Source organism: Pipistrellus kuhlii, unplaced genomic scaffold, assembly GCF_014108245.1.
Source record: "Pipistrellus kuhlii isolate mPipKuh1 unplaced genomic scaffold, mPipKuh1.p scaffold_m20_p_4, whole genome shotgun sequence".
NCBI classification, from domain to species: domain Eukaryota; kingdom Metazoa; phylum Chordata; class Mammalia; order Chiroptera; family Vespertilionidae; genus Pipistrellus; species Pipistrellus kuhlii.
Window position 1 is genome coordinate 33619418 of NW_023425540.1, and position 5645 is coordinate 33625062.

A 5645-nucleotide genomic window follows, 5' to 3' on the forward strand; every position below is an offset into this window, starting at 1 on the left:
TTTTTCTAGTCTGTTATTTGCTTTTCATTGTCTTAGTGGGGTACTTTGAAGCACAACTGGTTTTAATTTTGATAAAGTCCTTTTATTTTATGGATTGTGTTTTGTTGTGACTGGCTTTTTTGTTGTTGTTCATGGGAACACGTATTCTCCTCTGTCCTATTTACTATAATCCTAAAACTGCCCCCAAAGTATTATACTGAATCAAAATAGTGATTAGGAAAAGTTTTCAGGCAGGCATAGTCTCTAATAGATTGTTTCAAGAATGGAACAAAAAAGAGCTGCGTTAAAGAGGGAAAAATCCTAAAACACAGCAGGAAATTTACTATTAGAGACATGTTAGAGTAAGCCTAATGTTAAATTAATATTAAGAAGAGAGTGTGGGAAAAAAACAGGAGGGAAGAAGTGGTTAAAAATTAATGTATTGACCAGATCCAAGATGGCGGCCAGCAGGAGGCTGATGAAGGAGCTTGAAGAAATCCGAAAATGTGGAATGAAAAACTTCCGTAACATCCAGGTTGATGAAGCTAATTTACCGACTTGGCAAGGGCTTATTGTTCCTGACAACCCTCCATCTGATAAGGGGGCCTTTAGAATCAAAAGCAACTTTCCAGCAGAATACCCATTCAAACCACCAAAGATTACATTTAAAACAAAGATCTATCACCCCAACATCGATGAAAAGGGACAGGTCTGTCTGCCAGTAATTAGTGCTGAAAACTGGAAGTCAGCAACAAAAACCAACCAAGTAATCCATCTCTATAACACTGGTGGATGACCCCCTTCAGGCTGACCCAGCTGAAGAATACTCTAAGGACTGTAAAAAATTCTGTAAGAATGCTGAAGAGTTTATAAAGAAATATGGGGGAAAGTGACCTGTGGACTAAAATCTGCCATTACTGATTCCAGCAAGTGTGAGCAGAGACCTTGAGCAATGCATTCAGATACCCCACAAAGCAGGACTCGGTGGAAAATTGACACGGGCCACCACCTGGAATTTGCTTGTGGCAGTTACTAGTTTTCTACAGTTTTCTTAATCAAACGTGTCTTAGGTAACTTGTAAAGAAAGGATTAAAAATGTAAGATGTGGAGAAACCAAGATGGCGGCATAGGGTAGACACCTGAATGCAGCCTACCACAACAAATTTGAATTTAGAACTGAAAAACAGGGGAGGCATTGCCCTGAAGCACCAGATGGCTGGCTGAGAGGAGGCTCTGACATCTGGGAAGGAGAGAGAAGGCACGCTGAACCTCAGGAACTGTGAAGGTATGGAGAACTGTGTGTGCGAAAAGGCACTGGCTTAATCCCGGTGCGGAGAGGAAGGGCCGGACCGAGATTGCTGCTGGCTTACTCCCTGCACGCAGAGAGGGCGGGCCGGGCTGAGTTTGCTACTGGCTTACTCCTGGCGCGGAGAGGGCGAACAGCTAATGCGGCTGGCTTTCTTGTCCGAGAGGAAAACAGAATCACCCTATTGCTCTGATAAACGGCCCCAGACAGGGAGAGGCCAGACTGTCAGGCAGTGGGCAGAGATCTCTTGGAGGTGTGTGAAGCCAGAGGCCATTACTGCGGGACCTGGAGAGGAGCCGAAGGGAAAACAAAGTTTGTCTGCACCAACCCGAGACTCCGCCCTACCTGTGGCTGAGCACAGAAGCTCTCCCAGAGGCTGGCTTTCTCTAAGGAGGGACTTGCAGGAATCCAAAGCTTGTCTGCGCCTTTACCAAAGAGGTGCGCGCGTGCCTGCAACCAATCTTCCAAAACTCTCCACGAACAGGACCTTTCTAAGGCGAGACTGACAGGGAACCAAAGATTGTCTCGCCACCCCGAGACCCCGCCCTATTCAAGCAGAGTACGGAAACCCTCCTAGCTGAGTCACTGCTGATCCTCACAGCCAATTGGCTTGGAGATCAACGCTTCCCAGTGATACCAACAATAAGCAAGGCTTAACAACAAGACTGCACACACAGCCCACAAAGGGCTATACCAAGACTGTCCACCGCAGGTAACTGGGAAGGCTGTGCTACTGGGCTCTTCCAGAACACCTAGCACACAAAGCTATTCCATCAAATCAGGGAAACAACTAAAATGCAGACAAGAAGAAGGGCACAAAGGAAGGAGATGGAGGAAAAGAAAAGATTGGACATTGAGTTCAAAACTACAGTTATAAGGTTATTCAACAGTATCCTAAAAAAGGCCGATAAAATAAATGAGACCTATGAGGATATGAAAAGGGAGCAACTAGAAATAATAAGGGATCAACAAGAAATGAAGAAAACATTGTCTGAAATAAAAAATATTATACAAAGTCCTAAAAACAGACTGGAAGATCGCAAGAATCAAGACAAAGATTTAGAACACAAAGAGCCAGAGGACACTCCTCTGCAGAAGGGAGAAGATAAAAGAATCCAGAAAGTTGAAGATAGTGTAAGAAACCTCTGGGACAATTTCAAGCGAACCAACATCAGAATTATGGGGATTCCAGAAGAGAGAGAGCAAGATACCGAAAGAGTACTAGAAGAAATAGTGACAGAAAACTTCCCCCACCTGGGGAAAGAAATAGACTTACAAGTCCAGGAAGCCCGCAGAACCCCAAACAAAAGGAATCCAAGGAGGACCACACCAAGACATATCATAATTAAAATTCCAAGAGCAAAAGACAAAGAGAGAATATTAAAAGCAGCAAGAGAAAAGCAGGTAGTGACCTATAAAGGAGCACCCATAAGATTGTCAGCTGATTTCTCAACAGAAACCATGCAGGCCAGACGGGAATGGCAAGAAATATTCAAGGTGATGAATAACAAGAACCTACAGCCAAAAATAATCTACCCAGCAAAGCTATCACTCAGAATCAAAGGACAGATAAAGAGCTTCACAAATAAAAAAAAAGCTAAAAGAGTTCATCACCACCAAACCAGAATTATATGAATTGCTGAAGGAGGTTATTTAGGAAGAGGAAGAAGATAAAGAGAAAAATTATGATCAACAAATATGTAGCTATCAACAAGTGAATCTAAAAACCAAGGGAATTTAAAAATCTGATGAACAATATTAACTGGTGAATATAATAGAATCAGAGGTATGGAAGGGGAGTGGACTGACAATTCTCAGGGAAAAGGGGAGTGGGGGTGTGGGAAGAGACTGAACAAAAACTGTGCACCTATGGATGAGGACAATGGGGGATGGGGAAAGGACAGAGGGTGGGGTGGGAACCTGGTGAAGGGGAGCAATTGAGGGGGGGAAGAGGATCACATTTGTAATAATCTGAACAATAAAGATTTATTTAAAAAAAATAAAAAATAAAAAATAAAAATGTAAGATGTTCCCAAAAAATTAATGTATTGATGCTTTCCAGGGATAATAAAACAAAAGCAGTGACCTTTCTGGTGACCTTGACTGTAGGTGAGTCAGGGGAGGGAGTGGTGGTGTTTTCTTCTCCATTATTCTCTTGTCTCTCTTCTGGTGACATGGGGTTGAGCAGATTAGTAGAGTGTAAAAGAGAGAAAGAGAAACCAAGCTCTTGGTTCCTTGGATATCAAGGAAAATAATGATGTGCAGAAGTTGGAGACAGAAACCTCAAGCTTATATTTTAGCTCTGTCCCCAACTAGCTAAGTTGTCTGGAGACATTTGTTATCAAAGTTTTTGTTTCTTCCCCTTTAATGTGGGAACAATAATTCCACTTCACAAGGGGTTGTGAGGATCAGATATGTGTGAGTGTGTGTGTGTGTGTGTGTGTGTGTGTGTGGCGTGGAGTGGGGGGCGGTGCTGGTAATGTGCCTGCTGTATGTACACTGGACTCTACTACTATGACCCAGAAAAGTTCTGGGAAAACTGTAGGTGTGGCAAGAGTGTGCAAATTCCTGGAAAAATTCTATATTCCTGCTATAAACCTATCGAGACTCTACCAGACGGAATCCCAATGTCATCAGTAATTGGATCTGGGGGAGTGGAATATAGGAAAGGCTCTCTGGGAGAAAGCAACCTCATTTTTTATTTTTTTATTTTTTTGTATTTATCTTAAGTTATTAGAGGTGTGGGAGATCTTAGACTCCAGTTGAAAGATAAATGATATGGGAGAACAAGTGGGAAAGGAAGAGATTAGTTGAAATATAAGTATTGTCATTAACAAAGAAAAAAGCAGGAAGAATTTTTCTCATCAGTCAAATGAAGGGATCAGCATAGATAACCTCTGAAACTATTTTTTGCTTATGAGTCCACCATGAGGAAAAGCTTTTTCATAGAAATAATACTGTACTTGCCAGAAGAGTTTTCCAAAGAGATTTTACCACAGTTGATAAGATAAAGCTGTCAAAAAAAATTCCTTAAGAGCAAAGGTATTTTGAATGTGGCATGAAAGCAGAAATAAGATACATGCCTGCCCTTAAAAACGAATGTGTGGGAAACTCTGAGGACAAGTTCAATTCTGTAAATAGAGCCTCCTTTATATGGGAAATCTGGAAGAAGCCGATATTTTGGAATGTGATGCTGGAGATGAGTAACTTTTAGATGCCAATGTTAGACATTGCAATTAAGTTTGAAAAGGCCTGGAGATCTCTGAAAAGGTTATGAGAATCAAGAAGGCAACTGAGAGGCAGACCATTAAATGACCTGTACCTGGGCTTGGAAAAATACCTTTACCCATGTGTGTCACAATTAAATAGGTTGTCATTGAAAAGAGTATTCCAGAGACTGGCAATTTCCCCCTAATTCTTTAGTTTAGGCCTGCGAATCTGGTTGTGAACACTGCACAGCTTAGATCCACCAGGCAGATTTATTTATGGCAAATATAATGGCTGTGACTCAGTTTTAGAATATGTGCTTGACCCTTGATTATGATGTCCTATAAATATAGCCACTAAAATAACTCTAGTCTTGATGCTTGGAGAACCAAGATGGTGACACAGGTAAACACCTGTACTTGTTGCCTCTCACAGCCATCTCAAAACTACAACTAAAAGATAAAACAGCTCTCATCCAGAACCAAAGGAAAACTGGCTGAGTGGAAGTTCTACAACTAGAAGGAAAAAAACAATAACATTGAGACTGGTAGGAGGTGCGATGGTGCAGAGGTACTGAGGTGTGCAGGAAATGGGCTGGCAACTGGGTGTGCTGTTGTTTTTTTTCAATCAGGAAAGAGATACTTCATACTTACCTCAACTCTCTCATGTGCAGCCTTCCTGGCGTGATGTTCTCAGAACTCAGTTAATGCTCATGGCTGAATCACAGGTAAAGAGATTGATTCCTGACTTTGAATAATACTGTCTCTCTGAGGTTCACAGTCTCCACTATCTCTGTTCCCCTCATCTTTTCAATAAATAACTAGTTATAAAAATGTTAATAATCATCATCTCAGAGTTTAGAAAGCATGAGGTGGGAATCCTTTTCCTTCTGAACAATGTAAAAATATCTTAGCTAATAAAAGAGTAATATGGAAATTAACAATCACCCTGCTATACCCACAAGCCACTCCCACAAGCCCATCAGAGCAAGTATGCAAACTAACCCAACCAAGATGGCTGCAGCCACGGAGAAAGCAGGAGGGAGGCTTGGGTTTCCCAAGCAATGGAAGAAGCCAAGCTTTCCGCACACCCTGGCTGGCCCAGGCCTCAGCTTAAGGCTACAAAGTTTCAATTGTAGAAGATAAATAAATCC

The 5645-nt window shown here is 41.8% G+C and overlaps 1 pseudogene; it reads left to right on the forward strand.

Annotated features, from left to right (window-relative positions):
• Positions 1 to 430: 430 nt before the first annotated feature.
• On the forward strand, positions 431 to 884 carry LOC118703406 (annotated as a pseudogene).
• Positions 885 to 5645: the final 4761 nt, after the last annotated feature.